Consider the following 27465-nt stretch of genomic DNA (forward strand, 5'->3'; position numbering starts at 1 on the left):
ACACTTCAAATCATGAAGAAAAATGATAACTAAAATTTATTGTTAACATATTTTAAACTATTTTCTTACAGAATTTTCATGGGTATGATTAAGCTCTGAAAAGTTACTGCATCAGCAATCACGTTAATGTTATTTAGGCAATCTGATCTCAAACACATCTAAATACACAACAATTAGGTGAATGTGCAAACCAAAGCATTATTTCAGTCAAAATCCAGATCTAAAAAAATCATAGCATCTCAAACAGAATCAATAACCTAGATAGCTCAATGTGCTTTGGCCTAAGGTCTTGAATAAACCAAAACTACAAACCACTCATTTAAGAATCTACCTCATTCAAACCTGTACATATCATCATGCCAGAACGCAAATTAACATGCATAAATAAACAAATAGGTTTTCGGGGCGATGTACTTCTACTAGCCAGTATGTACCATACAGGTTATTTTCTTAGTTTATCTTGAAGGTGACTGAGAAACAAAACCAGCAGAGGCTAAGCCTTCAGACTCATCAGAAAAGCAAGTATAACATATATGGAGATAATGTTCTCCCCTTAAGTTCTACAGATGAACATATATGCTGACCTTACACTACAGGGTTTAGAGCGATATGAAGTCAGAAGTTATTTGTTTAGCTAATAATAAGTGCTAGTAAAAATTCAATGCAAACCTGTACATGTTGGTGTAGTGTAAGGATGAAAAAAATGAAAACCTGAGGATGTCAAATTTCATTATTCTTGTTAATAAACTCAGTCTCCAGAATGCAGCCGCCTACATTAGTCTATGATACCATCAGCACAAAACCCAAACGGATGTATCAACATATAGATAAGGGGAAAAAGCCCAGTGTGAATTTAAAAGAGACAGCGATTGATAGAGTACACAAAAAGCAGGTGTGAGAGCGCATTATTTTTTTAAAGTCCTTGGCCATATCTGTCTTCTGCTGTTCTGTGTCACCCACAGTAGACTACACATTAACACTGATGCTAGATATTCGCAATGTTTCTCTTTATGTAGTAGAGTATAGTAAATTCAGATAGTATCGCAAAGTAACTTCAGATGGGGCTCCAGACAGTGATTGCATTTTGGCTGAACTTTGCTTTGTAATAAGTGTATTAAAAATTATTGGTCTATATTTATTTTGAAGTGTTTTCTCACAGATTTCATGCAGAATTCTTTGGATTTCATTTTTTTCCCCTGTGGCAGCAGCCAAATCATGTTAGACTATTACATTAAAAAAACCCAAAGCTACTCTTTATCTAATATGCTCTCTTTACAGCCCAAAGCAGGCTTCAGTAGTATGTTACCCCAAACGTGAGTAATCAGTTTGCAACAGTAAACCCACAGCTAGATTTCACAGTCTAAGCCTATTTTGTAAATAAACACATTTTAAACAAAAACAAAAATTACCTCTTTGAGTACACATAAGGGTGCTTTTCCCTGCTTTCTGTTGATAACACCTCTCAAAACCAAAAGCAAACTAAAATCCTCAGTCTCCAGTGTCAGATTAAGCAATGTTCCTCTATTACAAGAAGTAGCTGATCGCACACAGCACACAGACTGCTGTATTGGCCATTCATCAGACACCACACATATACAGAAGTCAAGTATCATCACAATGCACTACATCCTACCCAGACTTCAGTAAGACTGTAATATCTAGACAGCTGGTACCTCCATGGACAAACCCAGTCTCCTTTCTGGGGAGGAACTCAAAGATAGTCAGGCGTATGGCGAATGGAAGTGGTTACATGATGAAAAAAGCTCCAACACAACTGGTGTCTCACTCTCTCAGTTTGAAGAGAACAGGAGTCTTGAGATTTTTATTTTTTACATGAAATTCCATTCTGCACAAAAATTACATTCTTAGAGGTGTTCTGACTAATGCTTATTACGGAGAGAAAAGCAGTTAAAATAAGTCTTGTATTTTATTATCAGGCCACTTTCATCCAACATAAGGCCCAATAATCCAAGGCGAAATGGTTGGTGACCTGCTACAGCACCACTTAGACACACACAAGTCTACGGAGCCAGATGGGATCCACCCAAGGGTACCGAGGGGAAATGGTTAGCGACCTGCTACATCACTTAGATGCATACAAGTTTGTGGGACCATATGGGATACATCCAAAGGTGCTGAGAGAGCTGGCGGAGGTGCTCAACAAGCCACTCGCAATTATTTATCAGCAATCCTGGCTAACCAGGGAAGTCCCAGTCAACTGGAATTTGGCAAATGTGACACCCATCTACAAGAAGGGCCTGAAGGAGGATCTGGAAATTTACGGGCCTGTCAGTCTGACCTCAGTGCTAGGGAAGGTCATGGAACAGATCATCTTGACTGACATCATATGCCACATACAGGACAACCAAGCAATCAGACCCAGTCAGCATGGGTTTACAAAAGGCAAGTCCTGCTTGATCAACTTGATCTCTTTCTATGACAAGGTGACCCACTTAGTGGATGCAGATAATGTGCACTTAGACTTCAGTAAAGCCTTTGACAACATATCCCACAGCATTCTCCTGGAGAAGCTGGCAGCTCATGGCTTGGATAGGTATACTCTGAGATGGATAAAGAACTGGTTGGATGACCAGGCCCAAAGAGTTGTGGTGAACAGAGCCAAATCCAGTTGGCAGCTGGTCATGAGTGGTGTTCCCCAGGGCTCAGTATTGGGGCCAGTTCTGTTTAATCTCTTTATCAATGATCTGGATGAGGGGATTGAGTGTACCCTTAGTAAGTTTGCAGATTACACCAAGTTAGGTGGGAGTGTTGATCTGCTGGAGGCTAGGAAGACCATACAGAAGGATCTGGACCAGCTGGATTGTTGGGCTGAGGCCAATTGTAGGAGGTTCAACAAGGCCAAATGCTACACTTGTGTCACAATGGCCCCATGCAACTTTACACACCTGGGCAAGAGTAGCTGGAAAGCTGCCTGGTGGAAAAGGACCTGGAGGTGATGATCAACAGTCAGCTGAACATGAGCCAGCAGTGTGCCCAGGTGGCCAAAAAAGGTCAACAGCATCCTGGCTTGTATCAGGAATAGTGTGGCCAGCAGGACTAGAGAAGTGATGTACTTGGCACTGGTGAAGCCCCACCTTGAATCCTGTGTTTAGTTTTGGGCTCCTCATCATAAGAAGGACACTGAGGTACTAGAGAGAGTGCAGAGGAGGGCGACAAAGCTGCTGAGGAGCCTGGAGCACAACTCTGATGAGGAGCGGTTGAAGGAACTGGGGCTGTTCAGCCTGGAGAAAAGGAGGCTGAGGGGAGACCTGATCGCTGTCTACAACTACCTGAAAGGAGGTTGTAGCATGGAGAGCGTTGGTCTCTTCTCCCACGTAGCAAGTGACAAGACAAGAGGAAATGGCCTCATATTGCACCAGGGAAGGTCCAGATTGTTAGGAAAAATTTATTCATGGAAAGGGTTGTGAAGCACTGGAAAAGACTGCTTAAGGATGTGGTTGAGTCACCATCCCTGGAGGTGTTTAAAAGACATATGGATGAGGTTCTTAGGGACATGGTTTAGTGCTAGAGTTAGGTTATGGTTGGACTTGACGATGTAAAGGGTGTCTTCCAACCAAAATGATTCTATGATTCTAGAAATTTTTGACACTTAGGACAAACATTATGCTTTATTGAACTTGACTGAGATATGAGCTCGATTCCACATGCATGACTAAGGCCAAAAGGTCTTTATTTTTTACCTTTGACATTACCAACAGAGAAGCAAGAAAACACTTACCCTGCTCATAACCCTTCCTAGTCTATAATGAACAGCAGGTCAAGTGACCCTACGGCTTGTAGTAAGGACACATAGGAATTGCTCTGCCCATTCTCCAGGTCTTAAACCTTTCAGATCAGTCCTGCATACAGAACAACACTACACTGATAGCAACATGTCCTGCACCCTGACATGTTTCAGTAGAGAAATAAAATCTTGGCTCATCCTGCATAAAGAATTTACAAACAATACATTTTACAGGGTTTCAGTGCACTAAGCAGCAGATTGCATGAATACCATGCATATCATTTAATGAATATTTAATAAGAGCATAAAACACTCAAGAGCAAATTTATTTGGTATAGATGCTTACTGCAAAGGCATACTAAACCAGCATGAATACCTACAATAGACAAATGATGAAACTTAAATGCAGCAACTCAGTATGTGTAGCTTTGTCCCATCTATTTAATGAATGTAACATAAAGCTGAAGGACATAAAGGAATAAACATGCAAAATGTTTAGGTATATATATTATGCACTGTAAACTACTTCTGTAAAACCCGATCATTCACACAGACATGAAAATGCATGGGAATGTAAATGCATGCCAGGCACATATTTTTAAAATTATTCCTAAAGAGAGACCTGAACAGGCAAGTTGGAGTATTCATTCAAGCAAAATTATAACGTCGGACTGTAAATATAGCCACAGTTTAAACAAAATTGAAAGGGCTGTGTTGGGTCCACCTTGACCAGCTGCCAGATGCCCATGCAGGTTCCTATCCAACAACAGGAGGCCCATGGGCTGCAGAGTCAGGAACCTTCCCCTCTGTGGGTTTCAAGATGTCACCTTCCAAACTTGAAGTGGTGCAACTATGGGCACCCTGACTGAATGGCATCATGTCTGATCTGGATTAGCTCAATTTCACCCATTTCCTTCACTATTTAAGGTTTTAGTAATTATGGGCCCCTAAGATGCTGCTGGAAGGCCAGCTCACAGAGGAGCACAAGGATGGCTAGGAGCTCAGATGTGATGTCTTGCAATTCTGGAAATTTCAGCATCTCGTTTCTGAAGAGAATTAAGACTTTACCAATAACTCCTCCATGCGAGCTCCAGCTGTAAGTACAGCAGCAATTCCCTTTTTTCTCAGCAGTTACTATGTTTTCAGTAAAACACATTGAGATTTCCAATGTGAATGGCTTTCAGGAAGCTAAGGTTGAAAACATTTAAATGATTCTGCAAAATTTTGATATATTAGGAAATTCACTTCCGGTATCAACAGTGAAAAGAACTTTCATTTTTATTCTGATGAGTTTTACTGCTATGAAAAAAAAAGTCTGACAGACAAAAGGTCACAGGGCTTGACTGAGCAGCTAATGAGACCATCTGTATACTCAACTAGATAGTCATCCCATTTTTCAGTAGGTGCTAAGAGCTACAATACTTTTCCACAGGCATCTGACAACTGAAAATATACTTCTTGGCATTACAGAAAAATGAATCCCCAAAAGTACTGGATTCAAACAATCAAAGGGAAATTAAGTGTATAGCATCTTTTCACAGGAAGTGTCTCAATAAAACTAAGAATTTCCATATGTTTTGAAGAGATGTTCATGGCATGAGAATCAAATAATACTTACTATGACAATATTCTAGTTTGGCCAAACTGCACATAATATAGAAATTATTCAAAGGGAGGGGAGGTAGCGACAACTATCTCCACATTCCTCCAATGCATTCCTCCTGAAAAATTAAAACTCTCTCTCATGATCACTTGGATGCAACCTCAGAGATCTTTGCTCTCAATATAGCATTGTCATTTGGAAAGTGATTAGATGCTGCAACCGTGACTTGCTATACCCAACTATGAAATGGAAAGACAGAAGCTAAACCAGCCACAGCTCTGTCACTGTGTGGTTTCAGTGCAGGCTAGCAAAGATTAAGAAAAATCAAGAATAGGAAACCAGGCTACAAAACTTTATTGTCATTTGTCACTGAAAAAGAGAGAATTTGTAGCAGACATACAGCAGAAGCTGCATACAAGTCAAAATGTTTTGTTGATTTGACACAGGATAGAAAAGCCATAAAGCAATACTGGTGACCATTCCTGCATCAACTCTCTGATGTCAAGCAGATGTTCTATTTTAGTCGATATGAAACTATATATTTAGACTGGACAGACTGAAAAAAATAATATAAACTTTATACCACAGCCTTTGTTGATTTAAAAAGAAAATTAAGAACAGGCTTTATTCATAAGCAGTTGTGTATGCTGCTGGTTGTTTGTTTATCTTTTCAAATTATCACTTAATGACACTTAGAGAAACGATTAAAAATGCATGGCAGTCATTCTAGCCAGTATGAAGTGTTGCACTTCATTTAATGACTAAAATATAATTACCTGCATAGAAAAGCACAAGATAATATGAACACCAGTAACTGAATTTAACATGTTCTGATTCTGAATTTTGAGTACTCTAAATTATTGCATGTTACAGTAGTTACATTTCTGAATAACTGGATAGGCATAAATATAGAAAGACAATGTATTTGTGACACAGAAAGGATTCACACGTTTTACTAAAGCACTGCTAGTGCAGAAAGGGTATATTTCCTATTTTCTTACTTTAAATTTGACCTGTTTGAGTCAACAACAGTTTAATATTCATTTCTTTAGACAATCATTTAAGTCCTCAGAGTCTGATAGAATGTCCAGAATACATACCTTCCACAGGCCTTAGCAGATTTTACAATGCTACATAAAGAGTATGTTAAGCTTTACAGCATACCTAGCCTCCTCCTTGGCAGTATTAAAACACAACATAGGTCTGGCTGATTCTACAATGATTTCTTTGTGTGCTCATGCCTTATCTAAATTAAATGCATATGTCTGGATGATCTGATCTTATTAGGTAGTAACAGTAATGGGACTATAGAGTAAAAGAAAATTGTTCAGAGGGAGTAAGTCAAAGCTATTTATGATAGCTGCAATATTTCTTTACAGAAGATACCAAAATTCCAAGGACCCATATCATTTGACAAACCAATCTATTATTATACAAACAAAATGTAATAGAGTGCTTCTGTCTGTCTACCTACCAAAAGAATTGTTTTCAAAGACAGAATAAGTGGATACCTGCAATATTCTATTTCTAAGGGCCAGGTTCCTTCTGCACAATCTTCAAAACATTAAATATGGACTGAATAAACAAATTATGCGAAATCAGAGTCTAGTACATTCCCAGATGTATTTTTTGTGCTCCATTTCATGGCAATTTAAAATTCAAACATTTATCCGTTACACCATTTTCTTATTTATGAAGTCTTTCAGAAAGTAACACAAACAGGAAAAATTATACTGAAATAGCATGTAGACAAAACCATTAACAAGGATGAGTGATAAAACAAAACAAGACAGTCTGAACTGCTACTTCTGTTGTAAACATCAAGAACTGGAAAATTCACAGTAATACCAAACTAATGGCTTGCCATTACATACAAGGGGAATTATCTCGACATAAGGTATGTACCATTGAACCCAGAATGTACTTAGGATGCATCATGCACAACGCTTCTGAGCATGCTGCCCCCTTTTAGAAGGCCAGCCCATACCCTTCCATTTATAGATCACTCACTGGATGTTAAGATGAAAAACTACACAGATTGTATTTTTCTAAAGTTTATATCTTAATTTGACCTTAATTTCTTTCCCAGTTACATAAAACAGGCCTACTAGATTTTATACTTAAACAAATCATGCAGGCACTCAAAGAAAAAAACAAATTACTACTGTCCGCTTAACAAACCAAGACTTAAGTATGAAACCAGCAAAAAAGGATGGAATTATGATAAAACCTAAGAAATTATTAATTCAGATGGAGTATAGATGGTCTAGTTTATCAGTTAGGGTTGAATTAATTTTTAGAAGCACCGTTATTGCTATATACTATCAGTTTTTTGTTCCTATCTCACTTTTTTTTTTAATAAAAGAATATCCCATTCTTCCCTTCTCACATTCTTTTGTTCCTTTTAGCAACTATTCTTCCTTGCCCTCTAAACAAGTCCTTGCAGAAAATTCCAAGGGAACAATTTAGGGAGAAAAGGAGGTTCATGATTCAAAATCCACCTGTTTTGTTTGTTTTGTTGTGTGTTGTTTGTTTTGGGTTTTGTTTGTTTTGTGTTGGTGTTTTTGTGGGGGTTTTTTGTTTGTTTGTTCGTTTTTTTAAAAAAAAATTTCCTCTCCTCCACGTCATGTCCCTTCCCTATTAATATGGTATATACTGAAAAGGATACAGCATGGTGGAATAGATTCTCTATCAGGAACTGAAAATGCTCTTCTTGAGCATCTTATCAGCATACTAAGAAGTGCCTTGCACAATCTATTGCTTTAATATTCAAGCAAACTTTGAGTAAGAAACAAGATAAGCCTTTATTACATGTAGATCAGCAAATAACGAAATTTGCACTCACAGGTCGTTAAAAGCAAAGAGCTACACTGAGAATGGGAACTTTTAGTCTGAAAAGAGCTGCTGTTGTTACAGAAAGATGAAGATGCGGTGTGTATCACAAAACCAGCAGGTACCAGCTTCAGAAAGCATTCTAAAATAAGTTGGTCACATTACCCTACTTTCTTCCTCTTTTATTAGGAAATAAGTCCATTATGAAATGATCATGGCTAGCCTAACACAAGAACAAAATATTTAAAAGCAAGAGCAACTTATTCTGAAGGAGACAGGAATCATTTCTCAAGGGTTTCTTATTACTATCTCAAATGAGCGTTTTGCAGAAAAATGTTCTATCACTGTCTATTCATTCCAAAGATCCAAGGAGCTGGTGAGCCATCTCAAGATCTTCTTCAGGAGCAAATGCTGCACGAAAAAGATGACAAGGGAAGTAAAGACTTTGGTTAGTTGTTCTAATCAACTAATTTGGACTACCATAGTCTCTGCTTATTACCTCCACTCTCAGTAGATGGTTTATCTCAAAAAGACACTATACCTGAAATCCTGGGCACAAAAGTCTGCACTACATGTATCCAACATACAAGTTAAACTAGTATATATTAAAGTAAAATGAAGTGCAAAGTAAAATTCCACCTGACAAGAATTTAACAGTAATAAGTGATAAAATGTCATGTAAAATATCATGTTACCATAGCAGAGGAGAAACTCGGAAAAGCTTTTCTAGCTCCTGTTTTATTAAACACACAATCATTAAATTAGTTGCTAATAACAAGAAGTATGAACTAGAGCAATGTATCCCTCCCCACCTTCTCGGATTACAATAAAACGAGAGTTGCCACTCATGATAAATGACTTACAGTGAACACTAAGTGATAAATTACTCCATTTTGCTAAACAGCAATTTTAATTCATTTCTAAAATGGCTAGACCATGCAATTTCCTCACTAATTTTCAGTTCCTTTTATTTAATCACATCGAGTATGCACTTCAAAAGCAAATTTGCAACTGGGGAAGAAGCTTAAAGTGAGCAGGAGTTTTTAGGAATGATGCCATCTGAGTGTAGATTAAATACTAGACTGCTAGAAAGTGAAAATAAGTGGATCTTTTTCCTACAAACAGTGTTATCATTAAAAGTAGATAAGAAAATCCTGCAGTTTGTATCATAGTGACACAATGCCTTTCATATAATTACTCTAAACCTCAAAGTTTGACATCATAATTTTAAAGGCATTCTTAAGTTTTTAATAAACTGCAAAATGCCAAATATTCATAACACTTCTACATTCACAGAAAAAGAAACTAGTTTTACTCAACATTACTGTTGCCTTAAAACAAAATGGGAGATTTTGGAGAGCTGTTGGAAAATCAGGCTAGCATTATAGCAACAAATACAGGCTTCAGACAGCCTACCAAGGTAAACACCTTTCCAAACAACTTACCAAAGGGCTTTTCCAGGCCTTGAGGCTCACACTGACTTTGCAGCTCAACTGCAAAATACAGATCTTCAGCTTTCAAAGGATCAGATGCACAGAGGCTTTCGATACTAGACTGCTTACAGAAAGCAGAGTTGGTAGAAAAACTGACATTATGATAGTAGAAAATAATGTTTCGAATTTTCTCTCTGTAACTATAGAACTGCTGCAAATGCAAGTTTCAAAATGAATCTGGTTTGAGTGATGACACAGGGAAGGTAAAGTTCTTCCTAATCTTGGGCTGACTCTGTTCTGCCTGTGTTTTCAGGGGAGAGCTGCACAAAAAACAAGTGCACTTCTTGTGAAAATTGAAAGCAGGCTGTGTCCTAAGTAAAAAAGTAAAAAAATCCAGTTTCTGGTCTGCTCCTTGTACAAAGCAACATCGCCTTACTCCTCAATGAGGGTTTTCCTGAAGACTTGCATTCATTTATCACAATTGTAAATAAAAATGTGGATTAGGAGAACACGAAATACTTTAGACTGCCTTGACTTTGTGTTATTTTTAACATACATTTCAAATGAGAGAATAAGGAAGAAAATAATCCTAAACTAACACATTACATGAATTTGTCATAATATGCAGAGAGAGTTAAATAGTTGATTAATCTGACAAAGAACATTTCCAATGCTAATAAAAAAACTTCTGAAACATCAACTGAACACCCTTCTCACAGCACCACACAGCACTGTGGGATTAGTGCAGCATGTTGTGGGGCTTGGATGCAATAAAAAAACCCAAGCAATTTTCTGGTCCTAATTAACTCCTGTTAAAAGAAGCCCTGTGTAACAATGGGTTTTCCAGAGATGCAGAGGGAAGGCTGCTGTAATGGTATTATACCAGTGGTATTATACCAATGGTATGATACCAGTTTTGCACTGGTATCAGAGGGGTATTACATGAATATGTAGCATTTGTCTCAGGAGTAAGTACCACAGCAATTATTCAACAAAGGGAAACCAAAACAAACATCTTCTAGAGGATATTATACACAACTGCCCCATTTTTTAAATTTGTGCCCAAGACCGCATTGTTGAAGGAATGTCTACACATAAACAGTGGGACTCTGTTGGTCTTTAAGATACTTTTGGAAGAAGCTATTTACAACTCTCAGTCTTCCTATAAACATGGGGAAATTCAATATGAAAACAATTTTTTGCCACATTTTTCAGCCCTCTGAGGGTACCATCGTCTAATAAAGAGAGTTTCTCTCACATTTAAAACAAAGAAATATGTTTTTCAGTTACTGAGTATATTAGGATTATATTCTATGAAAGAATCCTACAGCAACAAAGGAGACCTGAAAAGCTGAAGTCTTAACTGAAACAATACGCTGTTTAAAATAATGAGCAGAGAGATGTGCTTATGGCCTATTGCTACCTGCTAGAAATTTTTGATCTAAACAAGAAATTCCTGATATGCCATTGTCACCGTTTAATGCAGGGCAACAATAAACTGTGGCAGATGCTTTGTTAACCCCCTCCCCTTCCCCCTACCCTCTTCACCCCATCCCTCCCTCCCCACTAAGGAAAGGCAATAGGAGGGCAAAGAGAGGCAAAGAGAGAGAGGACTTGCAAGTTGGAAAAAAGTTTAAAATGTTTTACTACTGCTACTAATAAAATAGAGAAAATAATACAAAATATACAAAACCGATCTTGAAATTGCCAGCAGAGCTCAGCAATGCTCCAGCAGCTGCAGGGCAGGCACCCGGGAGTCCTGGGCTGGACTCTGCAGCAAACCCGAACTGTTTTCAGGGATGCAGGGTCTGTCACTAGATCTCGGATCACAGAGACAACAGGCAGGGTCCTCTCCAGATGCTGGCCGTGGTCGAAGAGAGCAAGACTCTCGTGATCTCCCATCTTTATATGATGTATGACGTGGATGGGATGGAATACTTAGTTGGTCAGTTTTAGTCACCTGTTCAGTTCGCTCCTCCTTGCAAATACGCAACCTTGCATTCCATTGCTATGTCTGTTTACAAAAATATGTAGCCGACTTCAGAAAGGTGCAGTTACTTAGAAGAACTTAGCTGAAAGGAAAATTGACTAAAAGAGAAAATGGTCTTGCTTTTAACAAAACCAGGACAGCCATTACACTACCTTCTCTTTAAAGAAAGTTAAAGGAGCTATTATGTTGGCTAAAAATACTAAAAGAAGTTTTTTTTTTTTTACAGATTAAGTTCTAGATATATAAGCACTTCAAAACTTTGCAAAGACAGACCATTAGCCAAAAACACTACTTGAGCTTTCTCATCTTAATTCACTGTCACATGACTAATAATTCAACCAAAACTGTGTTTTGTTTTTTTCTTTTTTAAAAAGCCTTCTATGAAAAGAGGAATGGGAGCAATATGCATTCTTCTGGTGTATTTAGTATTTATTTTGGTATCTTATTCTCAGACTTGCCTTCAGCCACCATCAGTGACTAGATTAAAAGCGTCCAAACGAGCCACAGGATCAGAAAGCTCTTTCATGTTTCTTCCACATATGCTGACTTCACCTGTAAATACTTAATGAATTTTTATATGTACTGTTAAAAGAGTTTAATTATGTTCTAATACACTACCAGTAAGCTATATCAAAATAAGGATTTCAAGACCTACTCTTGATAGAAATTTTTTATTTTTAAATGAGACTTTTAAAACATGATAGGTAGGTTTCCTGAGCTATTTTCTTTTTTTAAATTGTATTTAGCAATGTGCACTGCTTTATTTTCAGCTATGAACATATAAAAGAGAGACGTCTAAATTTATCTTTAAAGGAACATTTTAAGCATGTATTGTAAAACTATAGAAGATTTCTAACTATCACAATGTCTCATTATCAAATCTGAGAAAATCCCATAAAACTTCTGCAAGTGGCAAAATCATCAGTATTATAAATGTTATCCATTTACTTTTTTGAAGACTATTTCTTTTTCCATTAATTCAGTATTACCTACTAATCTTTATTTTTTCAGAAGTCACAAGTCTTTGAAACTGCTTGATAAGGAGGCCTTCCTACTGAGATTACCAATAGTCTTTTTATAAAAGCAAAAGATTAGCAGAGTATAAAAATAATTGGACTCTTATGCTGTCTGGGCATTTTAGAGGAAAGATTGGCTGTCATGTCTGGGTCATGTTGGTAAATTCCACTGAAGACAGCACATTTACACCACTGATACTTTATCCTGTTCTTCATGCAACAAATATGTCTAAGAATAGATAATTTGGCATATCTGCATCATTAGATGCATCTAAGAGAAAATTTAACATCTCATTTTTCAGGTGACGGAAAGGGTAGGAAAAAAGTATAGAAATACACTAGAAATAGTAACATTGTCAGCAACATTGCTTCATCTTCAAAACATATTCCAACAAGTAATTTAACTTCTCAGTTAACTTCTTTAAAATAGCTGGCCAACATATTTCGATATTTATTATTGCTGCACAGGAGCTTAGTATTATTTACAGCTTCATGCCCTATGGATATGATGAAAAAACAACAACAAAGTAATCATGCAAAGAACACAAATAAAAAACACCACTGCAAGAAATAATTTAACATGTCTCACAAAGGATAATCAAAAGAGAGAAGGTGAGATACACTCAGATTTAGCTATTCTTTGTTTTTCAACAATTTAATCTGCATGCAGGCTCTAAAGTTTCTCTGCATGTCAAGGCATGAAGACTGGTACTGCACTAAACTATAGGCCTGAGAGGGAAGGGGAAGAAGCAATGGAGTCTCTATCCTTGGCACCAAATGTTTTGGCAATGAACATCTATTCTGTACACGTTTCAATCTCGTAACCAATGAAGGAAAAAATATGAGACTGAAGCCTGTGTCAATAGCAGCAGGAGTCACAGGCTGGTTCCTCCTGCACAGCTTGAACACGACTGTTGGTCCCACACAGGAGTATAACTGGATTGACTATTTGAACACAAAAAACTGCAGCGTAGGAAAAATTCTACGCAAACTGTAAGTAAAATAAACATTTTGCATTCCCTTCAGAAGAAATAAGGCAAATTCTTGTTCTTCCCTATAGCATAACTGAAAACTTGCTTCAAATCATAATTTGAACGCAAATGCTCTTACAAGCCACCTCCACGTTTTCCCCCCTCCATCCATGCCTCATGAGTTCTCTGTAATTACTGTTCCACTGTTTAGGCAAACAGCCCCAGAGGCCGGTTGGGTCTTATATTTCCTACATTAGGAAAATGACACGGTGCAGTAGCCAGAGTGACAGGATCACTATACATTCAGAAAATGCACTATGAGCTCTATAAGCTAGTAATTCAACTTTCTTCTACAACCTAGTGTTTTCTTTGGACTGCTGCATACGGTTTTGCTTTTCTAAAGTCTCTCTTCATTTTATAGCACCTCGAGAAAATTAGTAAAGCCATTTATGTCCAATACACAAGACATTTGATTCTGAGTACATGTCACTAGACTTCTAAAGCCATTAGATGACTACACTAGATACCTTCAAATTAATTAAAATTGAAGAGTTCTTCACAACACACTCCAGCATTCATCACTGAAACATCAGGTCAGTTATTACATTCATGAAATTATTGAAACCTTTCTGAACTTGCAGTGAAACAGGGAATTACTGCATCTGTCAATCAAGAAAACATTCTGTAATTGCTATCTATATTTCTCCCCAAGGCTCCAACTCCCTACAGATTCACAAAGGGTTTTGATTGTGATCCCTATAGCATTCAGTTTTGGTACTAATAGGAAGCTGTGTTGAAAGTATATTAGAATCCCAGCCCTCAGTACTATTGTTAAGGTAATATTATACCTTAGTATTCAAATGAAACAGTGGCACAATTGTAAATGGTTTAAAATAAAAAGGTATATCCATCATTAAAATTCTGCTTAATTATCATTAAACAAAAAATAAGCAGACTAGCTGTCCACTCTTTCCTAATTCTCTTCTACTTTTGTTTGTTTTCATTGGATTCCTAAACTGAAATTTAGAGGTAAAACACAATTTAACTCAAGGATAATTTCGTTATTTTATTATTCAAGGATTGTTTGTTTGTACATTAGTCTGGGGCTATGGAGACAAAATGCACATTGAAGTGTTTCTATTTCATAAGAAAAAGCAGGCAGTGTTCACCAATCTGCTAGACACAAAATCACAACTGTTTGATGTATTCGGGGGCAGCTCATGCAGCTCATGTTTTGTCTTGACTCTTGGTTATTTCCCTACTCCCCCAATATGGAATTAATAAGCACCTTTTCCATGCTGCTATCAAATAAACACAGACTGTTTTATTCAGGCAACTTCGGTCTCCCCATTTTTATTTTCTTGCCTCATGTTCCACTTTTTGAGCCTGTTTGTGCAGCACAGCTGAACAACAGCCTGCACTGGTTCCTCAAAATACTATGATACAGAGAACTTTTCTTCACTCTTTTTTTGGTTTTTTTGTGTCAAGTGGCTTCCTCTCACAGTAAATGAGCCATTAAATGACTAAATCCATTCACCCAGTATTACTAAAGAACTGTTTCAGAAAGAAGAAAAACTACTGCTAAAGATTCTACTGAAATTCCGGACTTTACCCTGGATCTCCAAAGTGAGTAGTGCTAGGACAAGGTAATTTTGAGCATTCCTTGGCTTCACTCAAGACTCACAAAATGACATTAAATCATCCTCTTAATGTCTGGCGTGATGTTTGGAAAAGCACACCTACATTTGCTTAACACTCTAATAGTTTTGTAAAGTACTTCTCCCCACAGCAGAGTAGCTTTCACCTGATCCACTAGATCCCATGCTGGTTCATTCCAGTCCAGCATTTTGGATGTTCTTTCCCACATTCACAGCTGACCACAGACAATGAACCATGAAGCAAACAAATCCCACATTCCTGAGTGGGCAGATGCAGGCTAATTCTGTGGTTTAGCTCCTCTACACCTACAGCTTTCTCTCATCAAATGAGCTGTAGCTCAAGTACTGACCCATTTCTGCTATATCTTATATTGTTAGAACAAAACCAATTATGAACAGCTCCCAACAAAGCTAAATCTTTTCACATTTTTCTTAAAGCGTGCTGCTCATTTCTGATACACTTAAGTTTAATTCAGTCTCTGTGGACCTCCCAATGCCTTGAATGTACACAGATGAATGCAGAAAGATTAAACATTTTCTTACTGTGACCTACAACAATATGCTGAAACTTTAATTATTATGTTAATTCAAGCATTGGGCCCAGTGGATTTACTATATCCCAAAAGCTAATACAATCTACTCTGAAGTGAGATGTGGGCATTAGATGCATCTAAGTATTTTGCCTACAAATATTTAGGCAGAGTAACTAATGGCTATGCACTAAACAAAATATTCTTAAAATCTAATCCTAATTTTGGAGAAATTTCCTCAAGTAGAAGAGTAGTTCCTCAGAATAATACTGAAAATGTAGTTGCCTGTAGGAGCAAAAGCTTTTGTTTTGGCCAAGCATTGCTACCCTAAATTCCAGCCTTTTGAAGCAAGACTTGTATTTATTAGACAACGATCTTTATTATACTTGTCAGGACTCCATATGTTATGCAGATATATATCATTACAGGATGACATTTGGGAAAAAAAACAAAACAAAACAAAACTATTTTTTTCCACTGCAGGACAGTACTGGGTAGTGTCCACACTATATTAGGAGTCAGAAAAAGAATAACCAACCCTGAAAATATCACATTTGGAATAAAGATGGATTATTATTTACGAGAAGAAATTTCCCAATTCTTGACAGTTTAAAGGGCCAGCACTGGAAGAAATATCAGTCACAGAAAATTAAGGTTTGACCTTTTTCCTGATGGACAGTATGGGTGTTTCTGATCAACTACCCCTCATATCAAATTGCTAGCCCCAGTTTGCATCATTCATCTAAAAAAATACCTACTATTTTTAAAATTATCCCCAGATTCAGCAAATAATTTCCTTATTTTCCTTTAGCAACGTGACTGACAAAAATGAAACTCAAATTTCAGAGAGCTAGAAGAGAAAGAAGTGAAAAACCTTGATGAGGTGAACTTGTCAGACCTTGGTAAAACCACTGGAACTTTGCTGACAACACAAACTTCTTTTTAAGCAATGGAGCTAGAGATAGCTCATATAGTCGTACTTTTCTTTGGTTTGCTACATCAGACTATTTTCTATTAAAGTATCACAAAAGCACCTGTGTTGTAATTAGGAGCAATGTGACTTTCATCAAGGGAAAGCTAAAAAAAAAATTGTTTAGTATAATAAAGGCAAGCAGGAATTAATGCAAGCTTCCAGGCTTTATACTGCTAAGTAAGCCACATATTTTTGTCCCATGCTTATTTTTAATTATACATTTTAATTGCTTACTATCATATTGCCTTGATAACCATCACAAAGACAGTCTCATAATTACCAGATATAAATCTTTATGTTCTGAAGAGAAAAAAAATACAAAGGAGTTCTTTTATCAATATTTTCTGAGGTTGATGTAAATAAATTGGGCTAAAAGCTTTCAGGCTGAGAAGATGTTAAAGACCATGGATAGCTCAAGTATATTTTTGTATTATTTCTAACCAATGTGATCACAAGAGTATTTGTTTCCTACATTACTTTTAATATTTCCCCAACAGCAAGACCACATTCAAAGGAATCTTACACATTTCTACTCTACTCATGTCTTATTATGTCCAGAATAGAGACAGGATACCCCTCATGAGAAAATAACAGGCACATTAAAGCACAGCTTTAAAACAAACCTGTGTGGCAGTTTTTGTTTTGTTGTTGTTGTTGGTTTTTTGGGGGGTGTTTTTTTGTTTGTTTTTCTGGTTTTGTTGTTGTTGTTGTTGTTGTTTTGTTTGTTTTGGTTCGGTTTGGTTTTTTTGGCTGCCCTCTTATTTCAGTAATAGAAATAGGTACCTAAATAAACAAATTGTTTTAAAAAAATCAAAGCGTTTTAAAATATCCTTTTTGGAATAGAAAAGCTCATCTGGTACAACTTCTGTTATAACCTATGGCTGGTTTTTCTTCTTGCTCAAAACTACTTTTTTTTTCCCTTGATAGTGTAAAAAAAAAAAAGATTTTTTTTCACAGCTAAAGAGACTTCAAAGTTACCATGGTAACTGAATGAAAAGTCACTAAGGACTTGCTACCACAGGCCTTTGCAGTATATACAAGGTACAGTCGAATAAGAGGTATTGGAAAGTCTTTTATGGTTATTTTTAATACATGGAACTAGCAAATTCAGTGTTGATTATTATAAACAAATGTTAAAAGTATACATCTTGAGCAGTGAGGTGCACCACAGAAAGGCTCATTAAGTAGAGGTCAGTTACTCCAAGTGACATAAACATAATGGAATACTGGAAAATGTGTTACTGTATGAATCTTGTTATACTAACTTTTCACAGTGAAGTAGTCTATTTTCATGAAAAAGCTTAAGCAAATTATTCGTTATGCATCAAATGTAGCAACTCAAATGATTCCCTGCCCTTACGTCTGACAACTTAATGCAGTGAGTTAGCAAAAAAAAAACCACACCAACAACCCAGCAGCTATGGAGTTAATTGTGTGAGAAAATACAGCCCTGCCTTAAAGTTGTTGCATGTATCCTGATACACGGATTCCATAGATAACAGATAATTAGCCACTACCACAGGAGGACTGTAAGCCATCACATAACTACATATGATTCTGAAAAAAAAGAGAGGCTCGGTTAAACTGTTTAGATATGAGCTTAACATTTTTCAGTCAGCAAGCCAAAATGACTAGCGCAGAGAGGAATGCAAAGTAAACTTCATTCAGTGAAACTAGTGTTCGAAACCAAATGAATCATTCTGGCAGCACGAAATAAATTTTGCATCATATATTCACAGAAAACTCAGAGTTGAATTTTGCTTTTCTCAACTGTATTGTCCCCAAAACATAAACGCATATTCCTAATTTCATCATATAAAATGTTCTAGAGTAATAGTGGATTTCTACATGAGCTACAACCCACTTCAAATAATTCTACTGAACCATATTTTACTTGTGTACTTCTCAGAGCCAGACCCAAACTTCCATTGGTATTCCAAGTGCTAGGGGTTGTGAAAGTCAGCATAACTAATATCTTAATAAACTAAATTCTTTACTGTTCCTCACAGCAGGTACATTGTGTTATTCTACTCTATTCAGGGCAGTAGTGGAGCAATTCAGTCTGTAGAAAGGAAGACAACCTGGAATTTGCTTGGACACTTAAATTTACTCTGAAATTTACCAAGACCTTTAACCAACAAAGAAGGCACGTACAGCTTTACTTGGTCCTCCATTACACATGCTTTCATTCCTCTGTTTTTCTACTAGCTGTATATATAGTTCTCATTTATTTTCCAAAAGTCTCGCCACAGGATGCCAAAACCTGCAAAGTCATTCAGAAAATTTCAATTATAAACAAGTAATTGGCTCAGAGAACAAAATCCCACACCCGTGTGCTTGTCATTGAGTCCTTTAAAAGGGCAAAATAATCACATACTTCTATTCTATATCCCATCAGTCAACGCACTTCACATACAAGCCTTACAAATTTACACCTTTTATTAGGGTGGGCCCTAGAGCACTCTGCTAATTATTTTGGGGTTGTATTTTAAAAGACATCTAGGATATTGCCATAAGCCCTTTATTGAAGTTGTGTAAAGATGAAAGGATACTTTGTAAAATCCTTTGTATTTTTGGTCCTAGTTTCAAGATCATTAAGATTTATATGGCAGTAACGCCCAGTGCTGGCAGTCTACGGCAACACACAAGCAGGTCACCTCACGCACTCTTCTGAATTCTGCAGTTAAGTCACCCTGCGGCACCTGCGTCATGTTTTAAGTATGTGCACATCAGTGCAAAGTTTACATCTGGATGTTAGATCTGCATTTATCTTCATACTGAGCAGAAAGGTGTGAAATACAACAAGTGCAAGGAGGTTGCAGCACAACTTTGCATATCTGTACATATTAATATTTTGAAGATGCAAAGTAGAAGATTTAACCACCCTGTTCCCTGGAAGAACACAATTCTTACATTAAAGAACTATGTTAACTTAACTAACATATGAAGATACATTTTGGTAATTTATCAATCCTGAAATAGTTAACCTCTGGGGATTTTAGTATGTCTTTTTACATTACATTGTACCTAGTTATTATCAGAGCAGATGGGAAGATACTGAGGGGGCAGTTGCATGCCACAGTACATCTTGTGGTCCTATTTACTTAATAATCCAGACTTTGGACCCATCTGGACCTCCTGGAGCTACACATTACAGTCCATGTCCCCAGAATTATTTCTTCCTTTTATGTTGTGAGGGAGGACAGGAGTTGGTATGTGCTTAGTTCTCACCCAGCATGGAGTTAAGACAAGACTGAATCACCCATCTAGACCCAGTTGCTGAGGAAGATTTCCAGATCTCACAGTTTAGACAAAGTACAGAGGTTATCTGTAAAAAATTAGTCATATGGAAATATTAGTCATATGGAAATAATATTTCTTAGTATTTTCTACTGTCTTTTTTTTAGCCTCAATATCCTGAGGTATCCTACATGGAGCAGATGCACTAAACTCAAGAACTGAATTCAGACCCAGTAATTTATTCTCAGCACTTTGCTTTTCACTTAGATTTGAAAATGATAAGCTGTTGGTCCAATTTTTGTCAACATGTTTTTAAGTAGTTCTGAATTTATGAGAATTAAAGCTCACAGTTGCTCTTAAAATGAAGTTACTGAATTTGCCTTAATTCACTTTCATTGCTCAGCAATGTGTGCATTTTAATTCACCATGGAAATATTCCATCCTCTCTACCATCAGTGCTATCATCGTTTTTTTCCTATGGAATGTATTGTCTAGAAAATAGACTGAAAACAACTCTTGGGAATGCTGGCCATGCTCCACATTTGACTGGCTCCATCTGTGTCTCAGCTGACTCAAAGACCCCAATGTGTGCCAAATCTTTAGGAGTTAAAAAAAAAAAAAAAAAAGGAAAAAAAAAAGAAAAAAATAAAAGAAAAAAGAAAAAAAAAAGAAAAGAAAAAAAAGAAATATTGCACCATTACTCTGATTTTGTATCACTTGTGTCTGCAGCTGCAGTTTTGCTTTTAAGCAAATCACATATATTATTTATCATTCTAGGGTCATCTACAGCATAAAAAGGTAAAAGCTGTAATTCACGTAAAAGATGAGACACAACACAAAAATAAACTGGCACTTTTCAAACGACTTTGGGGGCAGGGAGAAGAGGGTTGAAAGTATGATTGTCACCCTAATGAAGAAATAATTTTTCCAAGTTCTGAGAAAGCCTTAATAATAAACAACAAAATTCTATGTATTAGAGGAGCAAGGTTCAACCTCATATGGCTCAACCACATTTCTTCTTCCTTGCTTTCATTTTTTCAGCAGGAAAGTCATTTTCTCTTCACAGATCCTTTGTGAATTTGTATTGTTCATGCACCATTTCTTCCACAAATGGCTGTAGACTGATTTATACTTTTATGAGTATCTGCAGATGACATGTCTTAATCTGAAATCATGGCAGAATTTTCATCCAGTAGAGCACTTTAAAAAAAATCTGTAACAGTAGTTGAAATTGATAATAGAGAACATGGAAGTCTAATAGCAAAGGTACAGTATGACAACCTTTTTTTCTACTTAAGCTGATGTGTCTACTACTAGAAAAAATAAAAAAGAAAAAAAAAATCTACCCAAACCAACAAACCATTTCTTTTGTAGCAATTATAAAATCAGTTTGTTTGTGGGACGTTTCCTCCCTTTCTTAAACTTGTTCTAATTTTTTTTTTCTTTTAAAGTAACCTTCTTAACACAAAAACTAAGCAGGACTCTTAAAAGAATTTAGATATTATACTGTAATTAGCAAAAATAACATTTTTACGACAGGATATTGGTTTTCTAGTTTAACTATTAAAGTAAAATATATCCTTGCTCTAATAGCTAATTAAAATGACACCATAAGTGAATGCCTAACAAATTATGGAGAAAAAACCCCAAATTTATATGTGATGTCTGTTGCTTACCTTTCAGAGTGTATGTTCAAGTAAATTAGCTATTTTTTCCTCTCACTTTTTTCCACCCCCCCCACTTTATAGTTACATGTTGACTCTATTACCAAGACGACTATGCATCTCATCTGTTGTATGTACCCCATTTACACCAAACCCACTGGATTTAAGAAACTTCATCACAAACAAGCCTGTTAACTGCTTATAACTGCACACAGACATGATCCAATGCATGAGCAACAGATTCATCTGCCTGCCAAAGACACCAAAAGTTCAATGAACGGTTAGTATTCAGCCAAACGACATTCCTAACAGCTAGCTTGGAACTGAAATCTCTAGCAAGCACTCATAGCCCCTTCCACCTCCCAAAATTTGCAACAAGCCCATAAAAAAAACCCATACTGATACCCATTCCTTTCCTGCTAGGGATCTCATTCACATATTGTAAGTCTAGCAGAGCCTTTGTAATTGACTTATAATTAAATCCCAACAATAAAAGTTGACAACACCCATTTTATTCAAAATTTCCCCTTTGTGCTTGTGTACAGAAACATAATAGTTCCTGATCGCTTATCAAAGAGGACTGTAAAGTCAGGAAAGCTCCAGCCACAGCATGCATCCATATGGGGAAGCCTCCTTCCCAAGAGCATTCCTGCCTTGTGTTCACGCCTGTCCTGTAATCGGTGCAGTCAAGTCAGAGTAATATGTTGGAATTCTGTTGTTCTCTTCGATGCCTCTTATCAGAGCCAGACTTTGTAATGTGTTTGAAATGTGGATTACTTGCTCAGAGAAGGAGGCCAAGTAGAAGCTGAATAACCCTGACCTCTCTGAGCTTAGAAAAATCCAAATAGTACACAGACACACACGCACACACAAAAAAAAAAGCATAACTGGAAAGGGATCTTGTCATCTTTTTTATCTGCACGGTGGTCAGAGTGTAGTCTAATTAAAAAAAAAAAAATCAGACAGTAAACTTTTTTTTTTCAAAATATATTGAGAAAGTTGTGACTGGTTTCAAAGTCACGCAAGGACAAGTACAAATACAAGAAAACTCTGTAAAAATGAGCAGGAAATGCTTCTACATTAAACCTATTTGTATGGTTTTCAGCTTCACACAATGTTTCTTTCATCAACTCACCTCTGAATCACAAGTTTCCTTCATAGGTTTGATGAATGCAATCTATGTACAATAAATCTAGTTTTCTGTCAAAAAGGTTATCTTCCTAGCCTACCACCTAGACCGCTATGTTGGGTTTCTTTTTGTAAATATATATATATATTAAAAAAACCCCAAAACAACAACAAAACCCCAAACAACCAAAAAAACCAACACCAAAACAACCCCAAACAACCCTCAAAAACCTAACACCTTCAAAAAGAAGTCTTTGCTCCCATGCTTGAAATCCCTTGTGGTATGATCCATACCTTTAGTTGAGACTACTATTTCTGACCTGTCCACTAAACAGGTTGCAACAGAGCACTTATTGTCTCTACTGCTGTTCTTACTCTATAGGAGGGCCTTTGCATAACCGTCATCTTCAGATTCTCTTTAGATCATTCTCTTTTACAGTGATGCACACACATAATAAAGTCAATGCTTTCTAAAAGGACAGTAAATGGGAATCTGTTTTGACATGTCATCTACAGTATTTGCCAAAACTTATTTTTCCATTTTTACTATCATGAAGAGAGGTGTATATAGCACTCCAAGCAACTCATCTAACAAAATCTGACCTAAACTTGACAATGGTTATGCAAGGTTCTGAGACTACGGCTTAATATCCTGATCGGCATTTCCCACTTATTTGTTGGCTTCCATTACACTTAAAATATAGGACAGTTTCTAGCTCAAGCAGGTTGAAACTTGTACTTATGCATGGCAGAAAAGGGGTTCATGATCTATTAACAGGCTGTCTGGGTACTCCAGCAATACAAACAATAACATGGAAAAAAAAAAAAAAATCCATGATTTCATCATATCTCAAGGTAGGTATAAAAGATCTTATTCTCTGTAGGGCTAAAACTGGCAGGCTCTTTATTCCCATTCAGTATCCCTGCACCACTTGAATTCCCTGTTCCCAATTGAGACACAATGTACTATCACACAAGGGTACTTCATTTTGTCTTTCTCCTATTTGTCTCCAGCCTGTTACCTTCTTTCACACAAGAAGGCACTACCCACTTGTAGTAGAGCCACTACAGCTACTTAAACCTATAAGAAACAAGTTTGTTTGGGTTTTTCACACCACACCACTCCCCCACCCACATGGTGACTTTGAGGTGCTGTGACAACAGTCTTCCATTCCCAGTATGAATAGAATTGTTAGGCCTATTAAGTACCAGTCCCAATCCAAAGCGATGACAATGAAAGCCCAAAACTTGAGGGCAGATTCAGTCTTAATTCTGAAAATCAGGCTTCTTCGGCTTATAGTAAAATCAGATATTACTCTGGCACAGTTAGCATTTAATGCTGCTCATACTCTGTATCGAACCAGAGGTAAAGTTTAAAAAACAAGACTAACGAGCATGACACACGTCGTTGTCCTTGTTACTGGGATATAACACTACTGTGTTTCTGTGGTCTGGCACGTTGTCACTTCCACTTGCCACTGCATCCAGCTACTCTGGTCTGGTGAGACACGGTGCAAGATCAAAAGTCACATCTCTTGAACTGAAACATTAATGCAAGTGATTTACTTAGTGCAGAAATAGCTTCATAAGGAAATTTGCATGTATGAGATTTTATTTTCTTGAAGGGTTAAGAGGAAGAGATCATACATATGTCTCATGTTGACAGGCTTTGCTTAAACTACATATTACCGAGATGGTTTGGTTTGAATTTGCTGCTTGACACTCTTATTTGGGCAGTGCCTGCAGTATACATGTTAATTTTCTGCATTTGCTTGGGTGTTTGAATTCAGAACATATGCTTATGTCAATTAAGAAAAAAACCCACTTTGATTCTGTTATAACTGCTGCAGCTTTAAACTAAAGAATTTTTACTTGTTTTCTGAAATATAAAAATGTATTTTTAAAAATAATCCTTACAGAGGTAGATACAACAGCAGTTTTTCCATTTGATAAAAATCTTGCTTTCTTCTAAAATCTGGTAAAAACACAGGTTAACTGAGCTGATTTTACTTTGTAGCTGCCATAAAGCAGGGAATTCTCCCACTAAAACAAAAGTCCACATTTTCAGACCAGATTAAAGAACTACCTAGCTATCATTCTATTAGACGTAATTCTCCACTTTTGAAAGTATTACATACCTTTCACTAGCAGAAACCACAGCTTTAAACATCCCCTTGCAATGCACCAAATCTCTTCAGCTCAAGATTGTCTTTTCTGCTACCCAAATGAAAGACAACATTAGGGACAAAGGATTCTGTCGTGGATTTCAAAATTACCCTATAAACAAGAAGCTGTATTTCCAAAAAGTAAGACAGACACTAAGCTATGTATGACTGCATCTTTTAAGGAACTTCCAACAGCATTAACTGAGGAAGGCAACAAAGTAGTAAGATGCCAAAGTAAAAAAAAAAAAAAAAAAAAAAAAAAGATTAAAAAAAATTATATATATATGCAACAAACGCTAAACCAACCAACCAAAAATTTTACACTGGAAACCAGACAGGAAGCTGCAAAGTTTTAGGTATATGTGTGTCTGTTGGCTCTCTAAAGGTAAGAAATTTGACCTTAAATACCATTGATTTCAGTGCAAAAAAGTTGCAAGTCCAGGGATGCTAATGCATGAAATCTTTCTAGGTAACTTACAGCCAGAAACATTTTCTCTTTCATCTTGTACTTATAGATCTCATAAGATAAATGCTGTAACAGCTGATGAATTTGCATTTTTAGATTTCTTGTACTTGAAAGCTTCTTAGCAAGGATATGTTTATTCTATGGCATCATGAACATTTTTACTATGTGTGTGTTATAACTACTTAATACAGTCTCTAAGGAGTTAACTGTGAAAGTAAATTACCTTTTCAAAAATAGAATGTGTTGTTTATCAGGTGTGCAATGATTTGAGAGTCATATGTCAACAACACAATTTGATCTTTACACCTCAACAGAAAAATAGGTTTGCATTCTCTACATGCTAGTACCAGATACGTCACATTGCATTTATTCTTTTTTTCCTAATTATTCTACAAACGCTTGCATTAAGATGTTAGAATTAGCATTTAACAGCTTCTAATGGATCCTGCAACAACCATGCATGAGTTGCAAGTTGTCTGGAGGAAGAGCCGAGAACTTGCTCTTTTCCTTCTGCTTTGAGATTTTAATGGAAAACATAAGAAGATGTTACTGGCAAAACTGAATTGATACCTTATCTGTAACAGGAAAATATGCTGCAATTATGTTGCAATTTTTAAATGTCAATCTGTGAAAATGGACTGACTGTAATACCACCATTGTGGTGGATACTTTCAGAGTTTGCTTGTCAGGATAGTATCTTTACCAAGAATGGTAAAGTATTAGCATATATAAGAGGAAAGAATATTCTATTCACTTAAAATACACATACATTGATTCATCAATACTACATCCAATTAGCAATAATGTTCTTTGTGAAATACTCACTGAGGAGCATTTTAGCATTCACAGTCCCAGTGTTTTTATGCCTAGGACTGGTGCCTGAAGCTATGTTGACTATTTTGTTTCTTTTTGAAATTTGAGCCTCCGTCAGGAGATGGGAATGGCGATTACTGAACATTGTTTACCTTTGGGAATTTTGTAAAAGGAGAGTGATTCTTACACTCGTAGGAGACGAGTTCAGATACTCAACCTGACTCCTTTCTAGGAATATTTGCTCCATTTCTACACCAAGTGGTTTACAGATAGAAGCCTCAGAGTTCAGTAAATTCTAACCATTTAAAAGCTGTCATACAATTGAAACAGCTGAGTAGAGGTGGAAAGGAAAGAACAGGCAAGTGACAAAGAACACAGTCTCTTGCTATTTCTAGCCAAAAATGTTTAAGCATGAATTTCTTTTAGACAAGATACAGTTAAAAATAACTACAATGAACATGTTAACACTTCAACTAGGTTTTACATAGGAGACTAAGTTTAATATGAGTCTAAAATTTGAAGTTGTACTCAACTTTTGAAAACAAATAGTTGTTGCAGCTGTGCTGTGGTTCTCATTTCAGAAAAAGAGAGCTTTGTTCCCCAAGATGATGCCTTTAAATTTTAAGTGATCCTCACCGTACAGGCAATATAATTTATAACAGTTTTCATAGTACACAGTAGTTGATAACTATTACTGTAGCTGTAAGATTAGATCCCAAAATACCTATGATGCAGTAATAAAAAGTGGCAGATAAGGATCCTTACTTGTGTATGAAGCCCTAGCTTTTCTACGGCATCAACATTTAGTATTGTATTTAGGTAAGATCATTCTAGTATCTTTAACAACAATAGTCAATCTCTAGTCTCAGTAGTGATTTAATTTTAACATTACCCATTGAAATCTCTTACAAGGAGTTAATCCAAGTATCCTGAAGTTTATACAACTCCTTGCATCAAAGCTCTTCAGCAAGAATTTCCACAAATCTGCTGATGAATGAATGAAGAATCAGCTCTTGTTGGTTCTGAACCACCTGCAGTTCAATGTGCTTTTTTTTTTTCTATTTTTTCTATTGGAAGCTGCCAATCCTCACCCACTCTTTACATGCAATCCACGATTTTTTAGATCTTATAATATCCATTCCTCCTTAGCCATTTTTTCAAGCTTGAGAACCACCCTTCAGCCCTTAAGTGGAAGCTAAGAAAACTGTCTTTAAAAAGAATGCAAGCCACCCTACAAT

At 36.6% G+C, this 27465-nt stretch overlaps 1 protein-coding gene across 21 annotated transcripts in view; it reads right to left on the minus strand.

The window, feature by feature from the left end:
* The window catches only part of NRXN1 (neurexin 1), a 739204-nt gene that overhangs the window by 486339 nt on the left and 225400 nt on the right, over nucleotides 1-27465 (minus strand). The gene's annotated exons all lie outside the window — the stretch shown is intronic.

The sequence above is a fragment of the Caloenas nicobarica genome, chromosome 3 (genome assembly GCF_036013445.1).
Source record: "Caloenas nicobarica isolate bCalNic1 chromosome 3, bCalNic1.hap1, whole genome shotgun sequence".
NCBI lineage: Eukaryota > Metazoa > Chordata > Aves > Columbiformes > Columbidae > Caloenas > Caloenas nicobarica.